The following is a 26823-nucleotide window of genomic DNA, read 5'->3' as shown; positions in this document are numbered from 1 at the left end:
TAAAAATTTAGTGGAAGATTTGTAAGGAAACAAATATTTTGATAATTATTTTTGGTGAGGACACCGAAATCTTTTTCTCGTAAAAGTAACTAATACTGATTTTTCTTCGGAAATTGATAAGCCGTTATTGAAAATCCAATTATCTAAATTTCTTATTGCATAATTGATTCGCCAAAATAAAGAGTCCCAAATACCTGTTTGTTATATTAATATCGCTAAAGTATTAAAATCTCAAATTTGAAACAAATCTCACAAAAATATTAATAGAAGTTTAACACAGCGACTTCCAACTGTTAAGAAATGTTGTCATACTGTTAGTATATTGCTTCAACTCAAATGATGTTCTGATTATGGAAGAAGAAGATTTACCAACAATAATCCAGGATGCTTCAATAAAATACCTTGCAGAGATCTAGAGAGAGAACATGTCCAAAAAACAAATAGGCAAAAATATGGGATGAAAATCTTCAGTATAGTTATGCTTATTCAATGAATAAGCAGAACTGAAATGAAGAAACATTCGAGTATGCGTTTTTGACCAAATCATGGTCTCCAAAAAGAAGCTTACGACAAACTGTTGACTGTTTAAATTTTAGATCTTAACCAACGATGAGAAACCACTTCACAGTGAAAGAGTTATATTTTTGTGTGCTGTGTCTAAACTTAGGATTTTTCTTAGTGATTATTTTGTTGAAGATGTACACCAACACCCAAATATTTAGCGGTATAGATAGAATATTACTACAAGGAACGGAATGTGCTTTTAGTCTGTGGGTGGTTTCCACCTCAACTCAGGAGTGGAAAAAGTGCATTAAAAAAACCATGGTAACGCTTATGAAGTTTAAGACAAGAATATTCTTGAGAATTTTTTCTAAAAGTCAATCTTTTGGAGTTATTGGTGACTGAAAGTTTACAAATTACACCCCAAAAAGCCGAAAATGCGGTCGAAGAAACAAAAGAGGTGAAGGAGACTGGGGATAAACAAATGAGACAAACTACAGTGCAAAAACCACCGTGGAATTTCTCTACTATGTACAGCATATAAAGTTCTCACGTATATTATAAACCAGCAGCTCCAACCATTAGCAGAAAATATTATTGGAGAGTATCAGACGGTCTTCCGACATGAAAGATCGACAATGGATCAAATATTTACAGTCAAACAGATCTTGAGTAAATCATGGAAACATGACAATGATGTTCACAATGTGTTTGTAGACTTAAAACAGGCATATGACTTAGTCAAAAGGAACAAACTCTACAATATATTGGTTCAATCGGCATTAAAATACAAGCTAATTAGACTCGTTAAAGCCCCAATCGATGAAACTCAGGCATGTGTACGAATACACTAACCAGACAGACTTTTCCAAAATTTCGTAGGGACTAAAGCAGGGAGATGGGTTGTCCCCACCTTTGTTTAACCTGGCACTGGAGTATGCGGTTAGGCAAATGCAAACTGGACGAGGAAACCTACTGACCAACCGAACAGTTCAACTTGCCGCTTATTCCGATGATATTAATATTATGAGTAGAACATCAACAGGAGCACAGGAAACATATGCAGAGTTAAAAACGCAAACAAAAAGACTAGGTCTGAACAAAAGTCTGGAAAATAACACAGAAAAAACAAAAATAATGATACAGACGAGAAGAAATATAGTCCCACAAAACATTATACATGGACATGCCATTGAAACGGTTGGAAAGTTTACATACCTGGGAATAGAAATATATGCCGACGTGTCAGAAGATGGAGAAATACAGAAGAGAATAACGCAGGAAAACAGAGCTTATTTTGCCCTCTCCCATATATTTCGGTCTAAAAATGTCCACCGAAATAAAAAGATGAAATCTATTAAAAACCTTAATTCCACCAATAGCATGCTATGGCAGTGAAGTATGGGTCCTGAAAGAAACATGCAAAAGCAATGCACCCATTCGAAAGGAAAGAAATGAGGAGAATACTAGGACTTGTAATGGAAAATAGAATCTTCAGAAGTCAATACAACAACGAGCTTTATTTATTTTATAAGGAAGCACCACTGTCAGACTTCATTAGAATACAAAGATTACAATGGGCCGGACATGTGATAAGAATGGGAGAGGATAGGCTGACTGCCTATCAGAGACTTAGAGACTAGAGACCAAAAAGAGCACTGACTGCTAGAATGCAGGTAAAGAGACCAGTTGGAAAGCCAAGAAAGCGCTGGGAAGACACAGTAAACAGCGACGTAGCGAGTCCGCGAATGGAGAAGATCAGCAAAGATCACAGACAAGCAAGGGTGGAGGCAAAAATTAAAGACGGCCAAGGCTCAATTTGGGCTGTAGTGCCGAAAAATAAGAAGAAGGAGAATGGGACCAGGGAAGTAGAACCTGTTGTCGAGACTAAACAAGTGACCTCCAAGAAGATGCGAGCCGTGGTTGTAACTGGATTCGGTGGATTGAGGTCTGTGAAGAGATTCGACTGAAAGCATGCGGTTTGAATTTCCAAGGTATAATGACAGGGAGCCATCGATTGTCCTCCCAAATGTTCTTTTATTTTAGGTTTCAAATGTGCAGGAAAAATTGAACAAGTTGATGAAAGAGTGAAAGATTTTGCTAGTTGTTGCTTTACCGGAATACAGGGCTTGGGCCGAATTAGTATTGGTCCCCACAAAATATGTGTATAAAAACTACCTAAAAATGTGTCCTACTTGGATGCTGTTACGATTACAATAAATTATACGGTGGCCTATATTTTATTGTTTAAGCTTTCTGGTTCAACTCCCTCTGGTTAAAGGGAAAATCCATCCTAGTTCACTTTGTAGGAGGTGGAGTGGAGATTTACGCGATCGTACAACTAGCCAAGACCGTCCCAGATGTTATTATTCTCGGTGTTTGTTCTAAAGGCATTAAAAACTGTCAAATCACTCTTCGACCACTTATTTAGTAGAAAGGGGATCTGATTATGCTAGTGAAATTAGAAAAGTTTTCCTTCACGGTGTAGATATTGTTTTAGATTACCTTTGTGGCGAGGAATGCAAACCTAGTCTAAAACCGAAATCGAAACCAGCTACTTTAGCAAAGGGTAAAAATAAGAAGGATAAGAAGAAGCAATCTTCCGAAGAATAGAAAGGACCAGAAGAGATGAGGGAAGAAAATGCGAAGTAGGGGAAAAAGGAGGAACCTGTTATCTATAGTGGTTCGGCTGGCGATGCATTAGATTCTAAAAAGGAGACTTTAAGTTGAATTCCCATATGATATACATCGAAGCTATCTTCAAAAAATAAATATATGCATACACTTTTTAACATTTTATCTATAGTTTTAATTTTTTTTTCTAGAAACATTGATACGGTGGACAAACAATAGATCTCAATATATATACCTATTCTAAGCGTAAACTATATTATTTTTTTCTAAGAATCAACTACAAGACCAATGAAATATCAATTATTTTTATAAATTATGTTCACACATCAATAGTGCTCATACCATCTATTTTTTAGTGGTAACTCTATTTCTAAGTTTTAAGCCTTTTCCTGTCTTCACTATACTACTAACACCAAATCATCAGCAGAGTTTATGCACCAATAAATGTCACATTGAAATTTCCGTTATTTCATTCAGCACTAATGAGAATAAATTAGCACTAAATAAATAGTGCGTCCTGATTCAATCCGATTTTTACATGAAATTTATCAACCTCTCAATCCATACAGTCCACAATCATTAATATATAAGCGTTTGTCGATTTATATGTCGATATTATTATGTATTGGAATTACCATGTATTGGATTAAAAATTATTATTATACATACAAACAAAATTAAAAAATTTAATAGTTAAAACAGTACTTAAATAACTAAATATTGTTAAAAAAATACATTGGACAGACAGGAAGAATTTTAACAAATGTATACTGTAACATTGTTGACACTCAAACGGTTAACTTTATTGAATCCATGAATTCAATAATTTAAAAGATATAGAGAATACCTATTGAACAAAATGGTAAACCTACTCCCACAAATTAGTTTTACATATGAACAGTTATATAAACGATATAATATATAACTTTATAAGCGTTTTCAATAGTGTATTTGTAGTTTTCAGAAACATTAATGGCCATGCAGTCACAAACGGAAATGAGAAATACTATATTTTAGGTCAAAAAACTGCCATCAATATATATTTGGATGTGGTAGATTTTAATTGTTTAAGATAGGGAAGAACGCGTAAAAAACAAGAAAAACTGAATGTTTATGGCTATATAGAGAGATATATGTTGGGAAAGTATGTTTCGACGCATGTAAAAATAAATATTGTTTTCAAACAATCAAACCTTACAATATATTATGGTAATTCATTTTGACGACATTACAAAACCTCCAGAATAAAACACAATACTGTATTCATGTATTTTATTTCTTGTGACACACCTCCTTGGATCCCCTTGCCTTTAACTTTGATCTTAGTTTCAAACTCTTCAATTAGTTCCGTTCACTTAAAATATACATACATTGTAGCAATACACGTACACACTGCGTACAGCTGCCCTTGACTAATAAGAAATATTGCTCTCGGATATAAAATCCAATCAGGCAGCAAGAGCAGAAGTAAATTTTGATTTTGTAAAGAAATAATACGCCATTTTGAACATACAAAGGGGTAGAAGGCACAATTTTATTCGTGCAATTCAAAGAACACAGATGGTGGTAATGCTTGATTCTGTTTACGTATCACAATAACAATAAATATGAGATAATGGGATGTATGATTTTGGATTTGTCACGGAGGTTTTCTTTAATATACAAAGTGAAGTTCTTGTTGTCATAAAAGGAGAATCTGAAAAAAAGGAATGTGGGAAAATGGTGTACAATTGTACAAACAAATCGTTACTTTTGTCATGTGTTTCAAATCTGTATTTGTTTTGAAATATATTCAATAATATAACTAGGTACATTTTATTGAAGGAAAATTTATTACAGTATGGTTTCTACTGAGGTATGAGGCACATTGATAAGTCAATTGGATGATAAAGACTTACAAAATGAGTATTTATAATAGTACTATTTATAAAAGTAGTAAATGAGTATTTATAATAGGTAAAACAACATATTCGACCAGAAAATCATTTCATATTATATTTTTGTCAAATTTTTTGATAAAAATGAATGACAATGACAATAATTATACCCATAACCATTCATACCACAGAACTGACAAACCCCACAACCGAAAAGTCCAATAAGCAGTCATTGCATATGTTACATAGTTTTTGTTGTATTGTAGATTCTTAAGAGTTGATTTGTGTTTTGAATGGACAACATTTTCAATAATTTTTTTATTTATGTGTCTACTTTCAGATGTTGGCTATTTTCAAGTCAACGTTATCATGCAACTTTTCCCTATATTCTTCTTGTAGTTCCTTCTCCTATCGAAGGTTGGCTATCATCACAGCTATCCGTACCTTATTGGCGGTTGCTCTGAAAAGATCTACTGAGCTGCAACTATACCACTCTCTTAGGTTTCTTAGTAAGGAAATTCTTCATATTCCTATGGATCTTTTACCCTTGATTTTACCTTGCATTATGAGCCTTAATATCTCATATTTCGCACCTCTGGTAATGTGGCCTAAGTATTGCAGCTTTCTTGTTTTGATGTGCTTTATGACCTCGCAATCCTTTTGTAGCCTTCTTAACACTTCTGCGTTTGTAACTCGTTGGGTCCATGGTATTTTCAAAATCCTTCTATAGCACCACATCTCAAATAATTCCAACTTCTTTATATTATCCACTTTTAGTGTCCAGCTTTCCATTCCATACAACAAAGTCGAGAACACGTAGCATCTTAAGGCTCTTATCCTCAGATCCAAAGGAAGGTCTCGATTGACAAACATTGTTTTCATTTTTATAAATCCTTGTCTTGCAATTTCAATGCGTGTCCTTATTTCTCTACCTTGGTCATTGTTTGCATTTACCCAAGTTCCCAGATATTTGTAGTTATTCACTCTTTCTACTTGTTTTCCCTCGATATCTAGCCTTCCTACTGTATGTTGCTTAGAAATAATCATGAACTTGGTTTTCTTAACGTTCATTTGTAGTCCATATTTGATACTGACTTGATGTAATCTTTTTACTAAGCGTTGCAATGCTTCTAGACTGTCTGCAAAAACAGCGGTGTCATCTGCGAATCTTATGTTGTTAAAGATTTTTCCGTTTATTGATATACCCTGTTGTTCCTCTGATATTGCTTCCTTAAAAATAGCTTCGCTGTACAGATTGAATAACAATGGGGACAGCACGCAACCCTGTCTAACACCTCTTTTGATTTCTATTGTTTCTGTTTCGACATTTTCGATTCTAACCTTTGCTTTTTGATTTCAGTACATATTGACAATAACCCGTATATCTCGACTATCGACATTCTTTTCTTTTAACAGTTTTACGAGTTTCTGATGTCGTACTCTATCAAAAGCCTTTTGATAATCTATAAAGCAGACATGGAGATCAAGGTTCATATCTAGTCGTCTTTGCGCGAGAACGTTAAAAGCGTACAGAGCCTCTCTCGTTCCTAGTCCTCCTCTGAATCCAAACTTGGTGTCATCTATATCTTCTTCTATTTTTTTGTATAGTCTTCCATGTATTATTTTGAGAAATATCTTAAGTGTGTGGCTTATTAAGGAAATTGTTCTGTACTGGGAGCATTCTGTCGCATGTACTGTCTTTGATAGTGTTACAAACATGGTGGACAGCAACCAATCTTGGGGTATTACTCCTGTTGTATATACTTTGTTGAACAGATATAAAAGTATATGCAGTGGTTCGTCAATGCATTTAATTAGCTCAGTGGGTATCTGATCTGGGCCTACTGATTTTGCGGTCTTTGCATTTCTAATTGCCTTTTCCAATTCGCACATTATTATTTTCGGTCCTGTTTGTTCCTGTGGTTCTTCTTGTATCATTCTATCATCGTCGAATAGTTTCATTATGTATTATTGCCAAAATCTTAGTTTATCTTTGATGTCTGCAATGATTTTACCATTATCATCTTTGAGTTTCCCATAGTATGCTCGCTTTTTGGTATTTGTTAGTTCTTTTATTTTTTTTATGCATATTAAAGCTGTAGTATTTTCTGTTATACTCTTCTATTTCTATGCATTGCTATGTTAACCACTTTTCCTTGGCCTTTTTTATCTCTATTTTAATTCTACTTTGTAGTTCTTGATATTTTGGCTCATTTCTTCCTTTAGCTTTTCTACTCTCTTCCATTAATGCTAGAATTTCTGAAGTCATCCACTTCTGTTTTTTATTTGTCTTTTAGGGCTTTAAATTTTCTTCAGCAGCCTTTAGTAATGCCTCCTGAATATTGCTCCACTTTTCATTGACATCTTCTGATGTTAAGATTTCTTCTCCCACTTCTGTTAGATTTGGGTTGACTTGTTGGATCACTTTTTGATGTATTTCTCTTTTTCTTAATTTTGTGTAATCAAACATTGGTTTATTTTTAGGTATTACAATCTTTTTGAGTTTCACGTGGATTCTAGCTATCAGCGGGTTATGGTCAGAGTTGAAATCTGCTCCGGGGTATGCTTTTACTGTTTTAATTGAGTTTTCCCTATATGCCACTACTCAAAATATATCCCAAAGAAATATAATCTGAAGATCTGTCCAATTTAGGTAGAATTAGGTAGAATTTATACTTAATACAAAACTGTAGGCATTATGTTAATCACCTCTGCATCTGCAAGTCCCACTGAGCTAATATCTCACAGCGCGCAAGAGCATCGACCGAGATGTCCCCAAAAGAAATCCATACCGATTTAATACTGCTATTAGTTAACCTTGCTATATGTTAAGATGAGGGCCGCCAGTCTAAATGTGGAAGACAAACCCATAACCACGAACATGATGGAGGTTACCGTCACAACCGAAGAAAATGTCCGAAAAGTTCATGATATTTTTCTAAAAGATCGAATGGTCCCTTTGCGTCAAATTATGAAGGAAACAGTCCTTTTATTTCATGCCCAAAACATTACATCCAATAAAGTGATATAAGGTTAAATGCTCGAATAAATGAATTTTAATCAAATAAAAGGCAGATATCGAGCACCGTTTTTATTAAATCTTGCCCAAGTACTTTCGCTCCTAGAGCACCTTCAGGGGCATTTCGCCGAAAAAACTTCAATATATGACTTGCCTCCATGGTTGGCTTTTATATTGTCCAACTAATTATCAATCAGACTGATGTTGAATTACTACTGAGTACGAAGAAGTATCTGTTGTTGATAATAATAAGTTGAGACAAACTTGGATTTACTATTTTTGTCTGGTTTTTTCTTTGGACGTTTTATCTGTGGTTCAGAGGAATATCATAATCACAGTCGTCAATCACTTGTATTTCATATGTACATACAATATCCGATTTTATTGGTTCACAAATAATATCATCATCAATGTCTTGTACATCGGAAACTTCATCTAAATGCGAAGGCAAATAAACCACATGTGAGTCAGGATTTTAACAATCTTCTAACAATCTAGAGTGTTCTTCTAACATAGCTATTTAACTCTTTAGTAGTTAGTGCCATCTTCTTTTCATATTTCGAGAATTTACTCAAATAAACAAATGCACTACTATATACACGCATTCACTTGATAATAGTTTAGCTTACTTAATTTTAATTTATATGGAATATAAAACAAATAAACACAAGGAAACTTTCAAATCAAGTAAAAAACCAAATATAACGTTTACAGCACACAGCATTTCTATAAAAATAGAGAATGAAGTGTAATGATGAGATCGTAATGTTAAAATTTCAGATTTAGTCTAATGAAAAAATAAGTATTTTCCGAAGTTTTCTGTTTTTTGAAGTTCTTTATTAGGTACTCTATAATAAGATATAAGAAATAATAATAAAATTTTACTTTATTTTGTAGAGACCCAACTATAAGATACCTGTTAAAAGAAACATGATAATTTAATAATTATATCAGTCTTAGATTTAATTTTTACGTAATTACTTATGTGTTTAAATAAATACTAAGTGCTATGTTGAGTGCGATGTTGCCAATTAATCACCTTCAATTAAAAATTGTTTTGGTATAATCCAACCATATTTTATACGAAATTTTCGAACTGTGGTCGCCAAACTTTCATTAGTTTTAAAACATTGTTCAATAATGAATACGCGTTATTCTTTCGTGTAACGCTCCATTTTTACTATCCCTGAACTTTCAGCTGTCATACTATTTTTGTGTTTTTTTTTGTTGTTAACACATTACTGCACAAATGGCGGCAAATTCAAATATTGCGTGATGTCTGGAACACCCAGTTGTTCTGTTTGAAATAAAGTTGAAAGTAAATTGAACTGAAATAAATGAAAATTTAAACAGGATAGTTAGTTGATACAAATGTTGAGCGCTAACTATTTTTAGAAGAAATAAAGTACAAAATATAATAAACAAAAGAAAAGGTTAAGAAATGAATAAAATTAAAAGAAATCGGAATAAAATAATTATGTCAAGAAAAATAACAAACACGTAACATTTATAACGTTACACTGCTTCGTTCTTATTTATTCTTATACAGTGTGGATATTAAGTCTTACCCCCCCCCCCCCCCCCCCCTAGTGAACTCCGTTATTTAAGACAAAGATGAAAAATGCTCGGACCCGTCAATTTTTATTTTAATAGAGGTATTTTATAACATAAAAAAAATTGTCACCCCTTTCATCCCCTTCACTTGACAGCTACCCCTCAGATTTTTTAAATGGTAATGGGGGTCGTACGATAGTTCGTTGGAAAGGGTTTGAAAAGAAGAATTCTAAAATCTATCACACTTTACTTTAACTTTAAGGATCTGTTTGTTAATAACGATTTATTGTTTGGAGATACACTTTGCGATACAACAATACACAAGTAGGTACACTGGTTTTGCTTTAATATGGGACATTCGGTATAACAAAATTTATTTAATTTTTATTCTTGAACGTTTATACCGAATTATTTTTTTGCAGAATAAATACTTTTGTGTCGTTGAAACATATCATGGTTAGAACAATTTTTTAAATAATCTAGTTGGCGTGTATAGTTTTTGACAACTGTCATAAAAACCAAGCAATTAGCACTGTTGATTGTAAAGAATATTGACAAGAACTTGAGATTTGGTGAGCTTTAGTGGTAAACTGTAAATTTTTAGTATTAAAAATTCAAAACAATCAAAATGGCACCACCTCGTAGATTAGCAGACAAATGTGAAGCAATTTTAATATTTAGCGAAGCAGGCCGTAACTACCATGAAGCTGTGAGAATATTTAATGAACGTTTTCCGAATCGTCCAATTGATCGACATTACTATAGACTACTTGTCACCAAATTTTGTGAAACTGGTTCTGTCGAAAACAAGAAACGGGATGGTAGAAAAAAGACTTCTTAGGAAAAGCAAGTAGATATTTTGTCTCAATTTGTAGTAAATCCATCCAGTTCAACTAGAAATGTTGCTCGCGAATGCGAAGTAAGTCACAGGACTGTCTTAAACATTTTAAAAAAGCAAAAATTTCTTCCCTATAAGATGAAAATGGTGCATGAATTGACAGAGGATGATCCAGATCGACGACTGCAATATTGTGAAACTATGGATAATAATATTTCACAAGATCCAAGTTATTTAAGACATATTTGTTTTTCCGATGAAGCTACATTCTATTTAAATGATCATGTACATCGACAAAATGTAAGATATTGGTCTGACCAAAACCCTCGATTGTTTCGGGAGTGTCATACTCAATTTCCCACTAAATTAAATGTTGGGGCAGGTATACTAGGGGATCACATTATAGGCCCTTTTTTTATTGTTATTGTTTTTATATGATACGGCAATTTAACGGGGGAAAGCTATCTTAATCTATTGGCAACACAAATAATTCCTGCAATACATGATGTGCTTAGAAACAATCGAGGCGAATTCACCCAAGATATTATTTTCCAGCAAGATGGAGCTCCGCCTCATTACGATGCTGGCGTTCGAAATTTTTTAAATCATTTGTATCCGAGAAGATGGATTGGACGTCGTGGATTCATTGAATGGCCACCAAGATCACCAGATCTTACTCCTCTAGATTTTGACGTGACAACGTCTTAAATTAGGTTGTGGCTCGAAGTAATTCATGAAAAAGTGTAACGCCCGCTCACGTCTGTTACAGTGAGCCACCGAACGAGAGAGAGGCCCGCCGGACCGGCGAATGCCTTGCGTCTCTCTCCCACTCAAACATGATCGGTCCGCTGCGCGCGCAGCACTAGAGAATTAGGCGCGTTGAATCGGCGCGTGCTTCCGTGCTTGTGTCTCTGTCAGTGTTGTTCCGTCTACCGATTTTTCGGTAGATCTACCGAATTTGATTCCTATCTACCGATCTACCGAACTGTCCCTTGAATCTACCTAATTTTAAAACAAATATCACAATGACTTGAAAATAAATTCGGATAATACAATTTATCTTTTTATTTCTGTTACCATCAAAAAACTTTTCAGTGTAACCCAATAATTTGATTCTTTATTTATTAAACAAAATTCAATGAATTATGGTTATTTCTAATAATTAGTTCAGCATAATTATTTAAGGTATTTAACTTTTGAACCATTAAGTCGCCACCATAATGGGAAACTTTTCTATTTTTAGTTTTATGGAAAAAAGTTATTCTTTCTAAAAAGTTCTGAATGATCTAAAACTTAGAATACAATCATCAGATATTAAATTTTTTTAGTAATATAGGCAGTTTATCAAAAAATATGAATTTTATGTTCATATTTTTTGACAAACCTCGTGTATATGGCTCAAAAAATTTAATTGATGATTGATTTTAGGTTTTAGGTCATAAAACTAAAAAAAATTCCATTATGGTGTTCACTTAATTGGACGCACTGTATTATAATATATATATATATATATATATATATATATATATATATATATATATATATATATATATATATATCTATATATATATATATATATATATATATATATATATATATATATATATCTAATTTACGTCATTGCATATGATCTACCGAAATCTACCGAATTTTGCCGAAGGCATCTCCCGATATTGGATAAGCTCCACGGAACATCACTGGTCTCTGTCTTTCTCGAGCGTTCTTGGCGTTCAAGACACATTACAGCAGAAACACTTCCTTTCATTTCATATTTCTCCTATCATCGTCCTATCCTCAACAAAATCACTCAAATAGAAATTAGTTAAGTTTAAGTTTACATGTACAATGTTTTAGTAAACAAAATATATTTCTATAGTTAAAATTTGTGCAATTCTTATTTTCATTCAATTCCTTGTTCCTATTGTGCAATTTAATAATATTCATATCAATAAATATTCTACCGAGAAAAAGACGTTGTCACGTAAAATCTTCGCCCGTAAAACCGACTTTACAGGTAACCGATTTTTTTTACCTATGGGGTTACCTTAAATCCAAACTGTATGGGAGCCAGTTGACGACAGTTGATGAACTCCGTCAAAGAATAATCGAAGAATGTGATAGAATTGATATGCAGACCCTACAAAGGGTTAGGGAGGCAACAAAACAAAGAATCTACTTCTGCCAGGAAGTAAATGGAGAACATTTCGAGCATCTCCTGTAGTAATTTAAGTTTTCTTTAGGGTAATTTGCTAGTTACTTTAATTTTAAAGATGTAATTTAATACATTATTTTTTGTATATTTTATTTTAAATAAAACCATTAAGCCATACAAAATTTCAAACTTATACATTTTTGAATTCTTCTTTTCAAACCCTTTCCAACAAACTATCGCACGACCCCCATTGCTATTTAAAAAATCTGAGGGGGTAGCTATCAAGTGAAGGGAATGAAAGGGGTGACAATTTTTTTATGTTATAAAATACCTCTATTAAAATAAAAATTGACGGGTCCGAGCGTTTTTCATCTTTGTCTTAAATAACGGAGTTCACTAGGGGGGGTAAGACTTAATATCCACACTGTATATTAATTACGTCCCTTCATAAGTTGTACATTTTGCCTAAATTTGGAATTCACCTTTCGTTTTAGATGATTCATCCAACCACTACTCAAAACTATTCCCATATCGGAAAAAAATTACACCGACTAATAACTCAAACAAATCCCCAAATCTCAAGCCCACTCCAATTTTCCGATCGCAGTGCTGTAATTAGAGCTCGAACCGGTTGCATGCGTCATAACTGCGCTCCAATATCCCATAGATACTCGACAATAAATATAATTCTCCATCACGCACACACAGATTATAGATTATGATTCAGAAGACATCATATTCATGTGTTTTGGGGAAGGGATGCAGTAACCTTTCGATGGTGCCGGCTCAGCAGCGTAGGGGTTGTTTAAGCTTCAAGGGATACCGAAAAATGAACAGGTTTCAAGAAATGTGGTGCCTTAGTCTCTAACGGCTAAAACTAAAGGATGATAATAATAATTTATTATTAGTTTCTTGCAGAAAACAGTTTAATCGAGAATCTTCAGCTACGTGTGATTCTTGTAACTAAACAAACAAAAGATAATAACTTCTATAAAAATATGTTCGTCCATGAAAATAAATAAATGTTGACTTTAATTGATCATAAAACAAAATTGTATAAAAGCTAATAATGTCGTGACAATTTTTTCCAGAAACATATATCGGACTACAGTGGGAAGATTTGTTGAAGTAATTCCTTTTCAACAAATTTTTGGATAAAGAGGTCTTCTTCTTCTTCTTTTTATGTAGACATGACTCTGTACATTTTTCAATGTGCCTTCAGTAAGTTGTCATTCTATCTTTTTTGTTCTATCATTCCTACTGATCGTCTTCCTATTGGGGAACCGACTCTTGCCGTCTTTACTACTCTATTTGTTGTCATTTGGCTTATATGATCGTTCCATTCTACTCTTCTATTTCTTACCCAGTTCTTGATATTCTCCACCTTGCATCTACGTCGTATATCTGTTCTTCTAGCTCCGTCCCATAGTGTCATGCCATCAACTTTTCTAAGTGTTTTCATCTCTGCTGTTTCTAACATCCTTTTTGTCCTTTCTGTCAGGTCGTGATTCTGCCGCGTAAGTCATTTTTGGGGTGATGACTGTTTTGTACATTCTGCCTTTCATTTCTTTCCCGATATTTTTATTTCTCCATATTGTTTCATTCAGGCAGCCTGCGGCTTTGTTTGCTCTAGTCACTTCTTCTGTTTCTCTATTCACTGTTTGATCTTCCACTTCAGTTTCGAGCTTTCCGTAGCTAGATAATGTAATGCCTAGATATTTAAACTCCATCACTTGTTTTATTATCTGATCTTCTAGCTCCAATTTACATTTTAGTAAAGTTGCTGTTGTAACCATGCATTGTGTCTCTTTTGTTCAATTTTTTGGCGGTTATATTAAATTGGTGCAGCATACGTTGTAAATCGTCTTCACTTTGATAAAGCAGTATTGCGTCGTTTGCATAGCAGATTATTTTAAGTTGTTTTTCTCCCCTTTGGTATTGTTTTTTAGTTCTTACTTTTTTATTATTTCATCCATAATCAGGTTTAATAATAAAGGACTCAGGGAATCTCCCTGTCTTATCCCATTGCCAGCTCCAATAGGGTCAGTTAGTTCTTCTTCCACTTTTACTTTTATTGTGTTGTTTTGGTAGATATTTTCGATCGTTTTGATTATTACTAGAGGTATCTCTCCTGCGTACAATAAGTGGATGAGGTCCTTTAATTTGACACGTTCATATGGATAAAGAGGTAAAACACCAAATTAGATAACCTAGGGATCATGTTGTAAATAAGTCTTCACGACTTATTGCACATGCGAATAATCTCGACTTATCTACCGTTTAAGTTTTAGAAAGATTTACTACCGTTTCAACTGTAATCGTTTATGTAATAAATAACAAACAACAGAGCCAGAAATATTGATCACAAGTTTTGGCAATTTGAGTTTTAAGGTAGTAGACAATTCAGGTACTTGATACTTCCTTGATACCAATGAGAACAGCAGAAATTAACGGAGAATAATTCTTAGCAAGTGCTATTTTGGTTGGAGTGGACAACTGTAGAAAGTTAAAATAGAAAAGGCAATAAACAAAATCCTCCCTCCTCATTCCTTGAGCCCTTGTCAGGGCGTGTTGACACTCTAAATATTATTGACTTGCTGCCTCCATTGGCTTCGATCCTGTGCCTATGGACGGCTTTATGTAGGGATTTTTCCACTAGAATCTTCATTTAGTCTCCCGATCGTGTTGAGAATCTTTCTTTTGGCCTTCGGCCGACCTTTATTTCTCCTACCAATAGTTCCATGGTCCCCACTCTTCTAACTATGAGGCTGAAGCAAATTAGATATGACGGTTTACTTTTTTTATAGCCTCTCTTTGCTATGCAGTTTTTCCAGAATTGACAGGCTGGTTCTATGTTCTGTCCAGGACACTCATAGAATTCTTCTATAGACCCACATTTCGAAGGCCTCGATCTTATTCCAATCGATTTTTTTGCGAGTCTTTGTTTCAGCTATGTAGCAATAGGAAAAATGAGGGCATTGACTAACCTGAGCTTAGTATTCCTTGTTATTGTTCGGTCTTTCCATATTTTAATCAATTTAGCTGTTGCAGTTCGGGCCATTGCTAGTCTACGCTTTATTTCTGAGGAGCAGTCACCATTGTTGGTAGTCATGGAGCCCAAGTATATAAATCTGTCTACCACTTCCAAGTTTGTCACTTAGTGTATGTGCGGTATTATTATTTGCTTTGTCTACGATCATTATTTTTGTTTCTCCGGTGTTGATCTGAAGTCCGAATTCTTCGTATATTATCTGTGATTTTTCTGCCTCCTATAGTGATTCCTCCATCCCATCCGTCTAATACTTTTCTCATTACATATTCAGAATATATGTTGTACAATAATGGTGATAGTATGCAGCCCTGTCAAGTTCCCTTATTTGTTTTAAACGCATCCGAATATATTACAGTGTATTTTAACTTTGGAAGCTTTATTATACAGATTTCTTCTAAGGTTAACTAGGTGGTTAGGTACTCCCATATTTTCCATATTGTGTAATCTACGAAACAGAGCAGCATTGGTATGTTGTGTTCTCTCGCTTTTTCTATTATCTGTCTGGTGTTCAGTATCTGCTCCCGCGTTCCTTTTCTTGGTACTAATCCGCATTGTTCTTCGGCTATCTCTGGGAGTAGAAAGTTCTTTAGCCGTTCATTGGTTATATTTAGCAGGACTTGCTTGAATGGGGAATAAGGGCAATAGTTCTGTAATTGCTGCATACGGTTAGTGATCCTTTTTTTTTTGATAAGGATGAAGGTTGACTCGCACCACTCATCAGGCCATATACCTGTGATCCATATCATGTTGCACATATCCAGTATTACATCTACGCCAATCTCGCCCATTGCTTTTAGAGCCTCAGCTGGTATGCCATCGGTGGACTTTTTATTTCCGACTATTGGTTCTGATGAACTATAAAATATAACAAATACAAACATATATTAGGCGAAAAAGACACGATGATCTTGATAAAGCTGCTAGGACAATTTGTGTGGCAAACTGGCAACGACTGTTAAAACATATTTTTATACGACTGAAAATATCTTTTATTTTCAGCTGTTAAAACTAATTTCTCGTGGATTTGTATCACGTTTAGAAATATTCTATATACGCCACCCTAACTAAAAAATTTTCCTTCATATTTCAGTTTTTCTTTTCAAAATCTATGTTTGCTTAATTTATGTTTAAAATCATTTCATACCGTTTTTTATTATAATTCAAGTTTGACACTATTTTTATTCAGTGCTAAAATGTGTATGTTTTGTTTTCATATTATTACCTCCGCCCATGGCTGATATTCGCTCCCTAGCGAGACCAGACACTGGAGCAAATTGATCTTTAAAGCGAGTGGGATAAAGGTCGCAGGAATAACCTGGCGAAGCTATATCAGAGGGGTCGAAAGGGCGGCTAGTGTAACCCACCCCTAGGCGAAGCCTGATCGCGCTTCAAATATTACCGGGATAGGATAGGGATTGGGAATGGAAGGGTCGGTCGGTCGGTCGATGCTGCATATAAAACGGATCATCACCCTACAGAATGTCCAACCATCTGTATAGACCGCGATTATGGCGAATCTAACCACCTAGACTTCGAGGATTTTGTAATACTGAGGATTGTTTGGTATTTACCACATTCATGTTTGACACATTAGATCATGCCGAGGAGATTTCGCTTTGAATGCGGCTTTATTGTATTGTATAAGAAAAACGGACGAAATTTAAAAAATAAATGTGTTAGTAAAGTACAAAAAATATTTTATATAAATATTTTAGGGTCTCATATTTAGAGAGGATATAGATACGTTTTAAATACCTACTTTATAAAAAATAAATGTTTTCAATTAGAATTTTAGATAGAACGTGCATACTATTAAGTAAAAGAAGTAGATCTGCAAATAAATGTTAGAATATTATATGCAAGGTACCTTAAACCGTTGATTGAATAACCCCTTAAACGTAATGACTACTTAGTGTTTGGCACAAGAACTTTCAGTACATCCTAATAAAATGACACTTGCTTTATTTGCTAATACTAGGAAATTAATAATTACTCGACTCTAGACCACAAATGGAATAACACTAGCATTATCTGAACAGGTTAAGAATGTTGAAGTTATGCTTGATAGGAAAGTTCCGTGGAACACACAGGGTGATTTAATCGTGTAATATTTCTTACACTCTCGTATCGATCTCCTTGCCCGTATTCCCGGTTTAAAGCCGCAGATCCTCTAAAATTTAATTTAAACTTATCCCGTTTTTTGTTGAGCTTTGTGCCATATATCTTACATTATGGAATAAGTTTGCTGGATTATATTTGATCTTTTTTTTGTTCTTAATGTATATGATCATGCCTGAAGTCAGTCCTCAAGTTACTAAGTTATTGTAGTGTTCAGATCAGTACAGGTCAGTACATATAATGCAGATATATTTTAAACAAGGTTAGGAGGGAACAGTAACTATGCTTCCAACATTGTTTATTGCAAAATCTTGCTTGCTATTTTCCTGGAACAGAAAATATGTTTTTATATAAAAATAAACTATTTGCGAAATCTGCAAACTAGTATTTACTATAGAAGATCAATTCTAATGAAACTTGGATGGATTTCACCAGTACACAATAAAAATTTATTATTATAAATTTTGTTCTGAATTTTTTTTTGTCAACTTGGCACCCTCGAGGAATTTACTCAGCCAATACCAACTGGAAAGATGACGACACGAAATTTAAATCAAATATTTAAGGACAAGAACAACCAATAGAATCAGCAAAAAATACAACATCGCGTATCTATGTAAAGATAAAACATGGTAGAATTAAAATATTAACATTAACACCAACATCTCTAAGATCATTAAGAATCTGCAAAACATAAAGTAGACAAGAAATAATAAAAAAACAAAAGACAACTAGGAAAAATAGAAAGGAAGATACTTCGTAGAATAACTGGAAAGACAGTTCTAGAAAGAGAAAGAAGCAGATGCACAAGGCACACATGCAAGGTCGAACATATTAATGACAGAATTAAAAAGAAAAAAGAGTGGAGTGAACATATTAACAGAATGGAATAAGGAAGTGTTAATAATTGCTCACAAGCTAACGACAGCACGTATACGATGATAATAGGAGACTTCAACGCTGAGATCGGACAACGACTTGAAAAAACCGAAAACTATATAGGACAATTCGGCTCTGGAGTTAGAAATGAGAGAGGAGAAACCTTGGTTAACTTCCTACAAGCCCACAATACTATGCAATAAACACATTCTATAAGAAAAAACCTCAAAGAAAGTGGACGTGGCTATCCCCAGACTAAAAAACTCGGAACGAAATAGATTACATACTGTGTAACAAAACAGATATTGTACAGGACGTAACAGTAATAAATACGGCGTCAGTAAGTAGCGATCACCGGTTAGAGCCAAATTAGAGATAAAACATATTAAAAATAAAAACAAATTTAGAAAAACTTGGAATATAGACACAGATAAACTAAAATCCAACCAGAACAATATAAAAGCAAGTTAAAACACACGAAAGTATTAAATCTAGATGAACTTAGCTTAAATAAAATTAATGAAGTCATAACAAAAGAACTATTAAATGCAAACTCAGAAGTGGCAACCGCTAACAGTAAACGAAAATCCAGAATAAGTGTAGAATGACAAAACATGCTGAAACAAAGAAAAGATCTTCTGAGACAAAACAAAAGATATACTCCAGCATTTAAGGAACTTAATCGAGTAATAAGAAAACAGATAAAAGAGGATATTAAAAAACATCAAGAAGACCGTATAGAACAAGTCATAGAGAAAAACCGAAGTCTCAAATGCACCAAATCGAAACTAGAAAAGAAAAACATAATAACCATTAAACATGAACAAAGACAACTGGAAAAAAGTAAATCTGATATAGCAAACTTAATTGAAAAGGTCTACACCAATTTGTATCGTTCCAGAAACGATTACCCTTACTCCTCAAAGCAGAACTTGAAAAGGCAGATAACAAATGTCAACTCAGAAGTGATGACTGAAATAAGCCACGAAGAAATATAAAGAACAGTAAAAGAAATAAAAAGGAATAAAGCTCCTGGAAGCGATGGAATCCAAGCAGAAATGCTGAAGGAAGGCGGAGAAGAAGCCATCACATATAAAAATACTATTTAATACATTGTCTATTCGAAGGCTACATTCCCGAACAATGGAATACTGCTAAAACAATACTAATACACAAAAAGGGAGACACCACAGACCTGAAAAATTATCGACCAATTTCACTTCTTTCACAACTTTACAAAACCTTTACAAAGATTACTACAGACAGGTTAACAATTAAATTTAATGGATATCAACCAGTAGAACAAGCGGATTTAGAAAAGAGTACAGCACCTGTGACTATCTACATACTTTGAAAATCCTAATAGAAAAGACTAACGAATACAATCTCCCATTATGTCTGGCTTTTATAGATTATGAAAAAGCTTTTGATAGTGTAGAACTGTGGGCAATAGAAGAAGCATTAGTCAACAACAGGATCGACTCCAGGTACGGAATATTAATATATAATATTTACGAACAAGCTGAAATAATAGTGACGTTGGATAATGGAATCGAAACAAGACCAGTAAAAATCACCCGAGGAGTAAGACAAGGAGTCACAATATCTCCAAAATTATTTACAGCTGCCCTAGAAGATATCTTTAAGTCAATAAACTGGGAAAATAAGGGAATCCCTATTATCGGAAGATACTTGAACCATCTTAGACACGCAGATGATGTAGTACTAATAGCCGACACGTGGAATCCCTAAAAAAAGGACTGAAAATGACAAAGGTGACAAACCTATGATAAATATCCAAGGGACAGAGATAGTACACGTAGATGAATATACATATCTGGGTCAAAATGTCAAGGTAAGCAAAGAAAATCAGACTACCGAAATAAGCAGAAGTGTAAAAATGGGATGGGCAGCATTCGGAAGACTCTCATATGTACTTAAAAATAAAAATATACCTCAAAGACTGCGAATCAAAGTGTTTCATTCCTGTATCCTACCTGTACTTACATATGGAGCTCAAACCTGGACATTCACTAAAATAAACATGGCGAAAATCAGAAAAACTCTGAAGAGAGCTATAGAAAGACAAATGCTGGGTATCTCACTCAAAGACCATAAAACCAATGAAGACATTCGTAATAGAACAAAAGTAAAAGATGCTGTCGAACAGGCAGCTAAACTGAAATGAAAATGGGCTGGGATAACGAACGTGTTAAGGATGGCCGATGGAATAAAGAAATCGGGAATTGGCGGCCATATGAAGCCAAAAGACCACGAGGAAGCCCGCAAATGCGCTGGAACGACGATATTAAAAGAACTGCAGGACCAATGTGAAAACGTTCTACAAACAACAGAGATGAATGTCGAGAATTAGGAGAGTTCTATATTCGGCAATCCGAATAGAGAGAAGGGCTTACAAAAAATTGCTCGAGATAAATCACTAGTAGGTCATCACTTTGGGCGTCCCGTAAGGGGCGGAGCGAAAATCTAAGCATGAAGGAAGTAGGTGTAAAATATCAACAGGCAATTTGCTTGAAATCAAGAAAAAAGATTTTGAAAGATTTTTTTTAAAATCAAGACTTGAATGTATGTATGTAAATATATGCAAATGAATGAATATTTTTGTATAAACCATGTAGTTTTAAAATCTATCAAAACAAACTTCGTAGATACATCTGTCAATTAAAATATCAATGTTTAAACAAATAAAATATCAATGTAAAAATAATATTATTTTAATATGTACTTTTAAAAAGTGTTAGAAAACAGTTGCATGTTTAGTCCATGAGCAAAAGTCGTTAAGAATGTTCCTAAAAATCTTTAATTTTGAAAAGCAAAAATAAACAAATTTTTGTACTATAAGTACCACAGCAAGCAGTATTACACGATAGTCTTGTCGTGTATATATTACTTTCGTGCATATATCGTAAGGGTATATTCTTCTTCAAGATCGATTTTCAAGGAGATTTCTTGCGTTCTGATCAACATAATCCTGCCATCGTTTTCTTGGCTTTTCAATGGGCCGCCTTCTCTGCATTCTTGCATTCAACATTCAACTTTGGAAGTCTGTTTTCTTTCATTATAAATATGTGGCCTGCCCAATAAAGGCGCTATAGGCGAACATATTAAGATAAAGGTAGTCCTTTATATACATATATTATATATTTTATAATTGTTTTTGATTGATACAATTAAATAGGGAAGGCAGCGTAAGAGGATGTGGTACAATCATGTAAGACGAATGGATGAGAATAGACTCCCAAAAATTGCCCTAGAAAACAACCCGCCCGGTTCAAAACTTCCCGGAAGACCACCTAAAAGATGGAGGGATAGTTGGCAATCTACCTCCCAGGAAATTAACCAAAGGCAGCTTCAGAATTAAACAGATCGAAAGATCTCCAAGAAGTAGTAGAAGAAGAAGAAGAAGTATCTGATTGGCCACCTGTTGTTCTCATTTATAAAGCCTAGTATTCGTGTCAAAAATCTGTTAATTGCATAGACATTTATGAAATAAACGCAAGTCTATATTCAAGTTTCACATCCATGGCTCACTATCGGTCGGATTAGGGTCTTGTATTCAGATCTTAGTCCTTTGTATGCTACGTCTCGAGATTTAAATATTTGGTTTATAGCAAAGTATACCGGATCGGTTAGGATGATTCTTCTGCTAAGTGCTGCATCGTCAATGTTGTCGTTTGTGATGTTTTGTCATCGAATGCCATAGTCTGTGGACTAGTGCGCATTTCGATGCGCATCGCCCCGCCTCGAATTTTCCCATTGGCTCTTGACCTGGAAATCCCTATTTATCGCTCGAATAGCGCATATAAATATTGGCGATTTTCAGGTCAGCCAGGGCAGTCCCTCACGGGCTCTCCGAGAGCTTAGTGCTCTCGGGGCTCTGCTTCCTGCATTTATTTTCCATACTCTGTGGCTGAGAATTGTTTCAACTTAACTTGGTGTTTTATTTCGACGAAGAAACTGTCATGTAAGAAATATTTTGCGTTTTTCAAGGCAAGACACCGAAGATAAATATTTTAAAAGTCCATAACCCGAAAATGGACTTAAGTAGAGGAGCTCTCGACAATATATTCGAAGCCCTCTACAGAGCACCCGGGGATATCAGAAGGTGGTTAGACCTTTAATTATTCCCCCGAGGTGACAGTTTAGTCCTAAATAGGTAAAGGTATAGACCTATTTATTTAGCATGTGATTTAAGTTTCTTATACGTATTCTGGTCTGTTGCTTTGGTTCTGATACTGATATCTATGCCATCTGCATATGCTGCCAGTTGGACTGATTTATTAATAAGCATGTTGTTTCTACCTTGTGGCGTTTTTCTAACTACTGATTACAGTGCTAAATTAAACAGTAATAGTGCCAGTCCATCACCGTGTTTTAATTCTTCTGTTATTTAAAATGTATCTGTCTCACTTCTTTCTCATTCAGTAGATATTTATATATCGTCTTATTTATATTTTCTTCACGCAGGTCCAAATCATCGCAGTGTGGTTTAGCTTCCTCATCATCATTAGCTTAACAATTATCCATCTTTAATTATTATCCATCTTTAATGATCCCTAAGCTCTTTTTTATAATTTTTTGTTATCCTCTCCTCATCTGTCTTCGTCGATGAGCTATGCATTTGGATGCATATGTTACAATTGATCTAATTGCTGCTTGTATATATAGTGTGTCCCAAAAATAACGCATCAAACTTATAATTTTGTTTCTGATAGATTTATTAAGCCGAAGCTAAAATTTATCAAGGTAGATGGTTAAGGACTTTTTTTATAAAACACTAATGTATAAAACAGTAGTACTTACCTCAAAAATTCTAGTTTAATGATATATCTGTAAGATAAACATAAATGTTACTTACATACATGTTAAAGAAGAAGATTCTGTGACTGATATATAGTTAGACATATTTTATTTTTTACTTTTCACTTTATTGACAGGAACGATGACATTATTAAGATATTACTACATGACAATGACAAACACTACTAACGATGGTAGAATATCAAGCAATTTAAAACAAAATTTAAATTCAAAAAATAAATTTGTTAGTTCCATCCAATCTAGGTCTTATCTATTTTTAAATGAGATTTAACGTAGGATCATACTCTTTCTACTTTTTATTACAAATTTTACTGTTTTTCACCATTATTTTATTTTATTTAAATTTATTATTTCTGCAGCCATATATTCAAGAAATTAAAATACAGTGTTATCGCGATGAGATTTTCCTTATATGGTAACATTAATTCACCAGCAGTAAGGTCTAAAAAGAAGTCATGTCATCAACAAGTAGTAATCTTGAAACAGAATCTGAAATACACAAACATGACCGTACTAAGTAAAGTAATATTTTAGAGAGTGCATAATGCCCTAAACGGAAAACTGTCTGAAATATGTTCAAATTTCTACACATAAATTGCAGGATTATCACTTTTTGGTCTTCTATAAATCTAATTGTTGGAAGTATTTCTCGAAAATTCTCTTAATTATGTAGTGTAATTAACAAAACAAAATTATTTCCCAATATGTCATTCAATGTAGATGTCGTCTATGTGCTTATAACTGTTCCTTAATGTAAAACATATATAGGTAGATCACATTTCTGTCTTCCAGTATATGTGTGGCCTGGAGCCAAATATCCCAAACATAAAAGACAGCAATAGTGTGGGATTCATGCAATGTAGAGGCGTGTTATGCCACCATATACTAAATAGATGGTTAAAAATGTACGACATTAAACACAGAACGAAGACATAACCTTCTACTAGTAAATGACTCTTCAGAATTCCAATATATATCAAAGTCTTCAGATTGAGAGATAATCTTATATTCAGAGATTCTACAGTATTCACTGCCTTCTCTCGCTCAACCGTTTCCATCTCTCTCTGTTGTCCCATTCTACATCGTTTAGGCCTCTCTTACTCATGGCGTCGTCTACTTCATTACTCCAGGATTTTCGAGGTCATCCTCTTTTCCTCCTTCCTGTGGGGCTCCATTCGGTTATTCTCTTTGTCCATCTGCTGCCGCTAGTTTTTCTTACATATCCATACCACTTTAGTATTTTTTGTTCTAGATATGTTAGTATGTCTGTTTCTATTGATGTTCTTTGCTTTAATTCGTAATTATTGTTACTCTGCAGCATCTTCGCAGGCATTCCATCTCTGTTGCTACTATCTTACTGCTGTTTTTCTTGTTTATGATCCAATTTTCAGCCCCATATGTCATAATACTTCGCACTAATGTTTTATAAATCTGTGTTTTTGTCTTCATAGTTAGGTGCCTATCCAACCATACTGAGTTAAGTTGTCAGATTGCTGTTTTTGTTTATCCTAATCTTTGTGTAATTTCTTCCTCTGTTGTTGCCTTTTTCGTGATTATAAACCCCAAGTATTTGAATTTATCCTTTTCTTTGATTGTTACGTTGTCATTAATCTGTAGATCTTCTATGTCTTCTTCACTTGTAGATAGGTACCCTCTTTTCGCGAGGTTAACATCTAGGCCAGGCTTGGTATATTCTTCTTGTAGTTTCTTCATCATGTAGCTGAGGAGAGATAATCTTCATTATCATTATTGGTACTAGTTCATTCTCCACTTTCTGTAGTCTGTTTTTTCACTAGTCATTGTTTTTTCTATCCATCGCTAATCATTACCAATTTTCCTAATGTCTTTGTCTGCACTATCCTTGCACCTCAGCTCTGCCACTACTTTCCCACAGGCAGCGGGGAAAGGGTACGTTTAAAAGAATAGCTTCTCCCGCTTCTAACAAGTTCATCTCAGCCTGCCTATTTTAATGATGGATATTTAATATCTTCCGTCTGCAATTTATTTATATTTGTTATAGACTTTAAAGTTATATCGCCTTCTTAATATACGGTTTTCACAAATTGCATTAAGTATTCTTCTTTAGATGTTTAGACAGAAGATCATTTGCATCTTTTTTTGTGAAAATAGTTCATCATAGCGACTCTTTTAGAAGAGTGCCATATATGGTTATTTTGGTTTTTTTGACTTTATTCTCTAGGACTATGTATAATCCAAAGTAACAAAAGTTTGATAGTAGTATCGTTCTTTTTATTTCTTGATTTCAAGAGTAGTCACTGGTCCTGAAAAAATTATTTATATGAATTTATTTACATTCATACATAATAGCATCTCTTCTTCCGTTAGATGTCGAGGGAGGTGACTCTAGCTTTTGATAAATTTTCTCCATGCTTTTCTGTTTTTTTGCCAATTGTATTGCTTCTTGTCAAGATTTGCCCTTATTTTGTAATATCTCTGCTCTGTCGCTGTTCCACTCTTTTATTGATCTACCTTTTCTGTTTTTCCGTATTGGTTTAGCTTCTCACACTCTTTTCACTTGTCTGCTATTATCCATTCGTGTTATATGACCGAACCATGCTATTTTTGAGTCTGTCTGTCTTCTTGCCCCTATCGTTATATTGACGCATTTTATTTCTGCTGCTTATATCCTACTCTGGTATCTTCTGTTTAAAATCCAGTTCCCTACTTCGTATGCCAGCGTTGGCCTATGTATTGTTTTATATATTGTTATCTTCGTTTTCTTTGATATTTCTTTGTTGTTGAGAAATCCTCTATTTATAGCCTTGAATAGAACGAATTTATTTACAATCTCCAAAATGGAAATTGAGAGGTAGAAAACTGACCAACAATATACTGGTCTAAAAAAATCTGATCTGTCATTTCCTTGCTAAATAATATTTAGAATTTTAATTGTTTCATAATCGTATTTTGTACAAATTCATCGATATATATTAACAATAAAAAAAAAACAAGCTATACAATTACAAATACAACATCCTGTGTATTTTACATAACAGTTTCTCTCTTGATATTATACACTTTTATTTTTAGCAGAACAAAAACTGCAAAATGAAAGGCCATATTCGCAAATTAATACTAGGCTTCAAACGACTTGTTTATGTGAACTTTGTTTCAGGTTTCCAAATTGAGCTAGAAGAAAAGGAGTAACGCTAATTCTCAAGCTGTTATGAAATATGGCCTCAGGAACAATAATGTTCAGAAAGTCAGTCTGAGCTGAAGGGGCGGTCGGCTGGCATAACGTCCCCTTGAAAACTTAATTACAAGAATCATGATCCGACTGGGTAACGGCTGTAAGTAATTTTAATTGTTGTAACTTACACAATAACGCCACTCTGT

The 26823-nt window shown here is 34.1% G+C and overlaps 1 long non-coding RNA gene and 1 pseudogene across 1 annotated transcript in view; both read left to right on the top strand.

Moving 5' to 3' along the window:
- The window catches only part of LOC140433252 (uncharacterized), a 53361-nt gene that overhangs the window by 14557 nt on the left and 11981 nt on the right, over window positions 1–26823 (top strand). Inside the window, exon 2 of the long non-coding RNA XR_011949901.1 lies at window positions 26603–26777. This is a non-coding gene — a long non-coding RNA (uncharacterized lncRNA). The remainder of the gene's footprint in view (window positions 1–26602; window positions 26778–26823) is intronic.
- Window positions 2250–3114, top strand: LOC140433061 (synaptic vesicle membrane protein VAT-1 homolog-like; annotated as a pseudogene).

This window comes from Diabrotica undecimpunctata, chromosome 2 (genome assembly GCF_040954645.1).
Source record: "Diabrotica undecimpunctata isolate CICGRU chromosome 2, icDiaUnde3, whole genome shotgun sequence".
Taxonomy (NCBI): Eukaryota; Metazoa; Arthropoda; class Insecta; order Coleoptera; family Chrysomelidae; genus Diabrotica; species Diabrotica undecimpunctata.
Note: the sequence above shows the minus strand (reverse complement) of the source record. Positions and strands in the feature narration are given on the sequence as shown.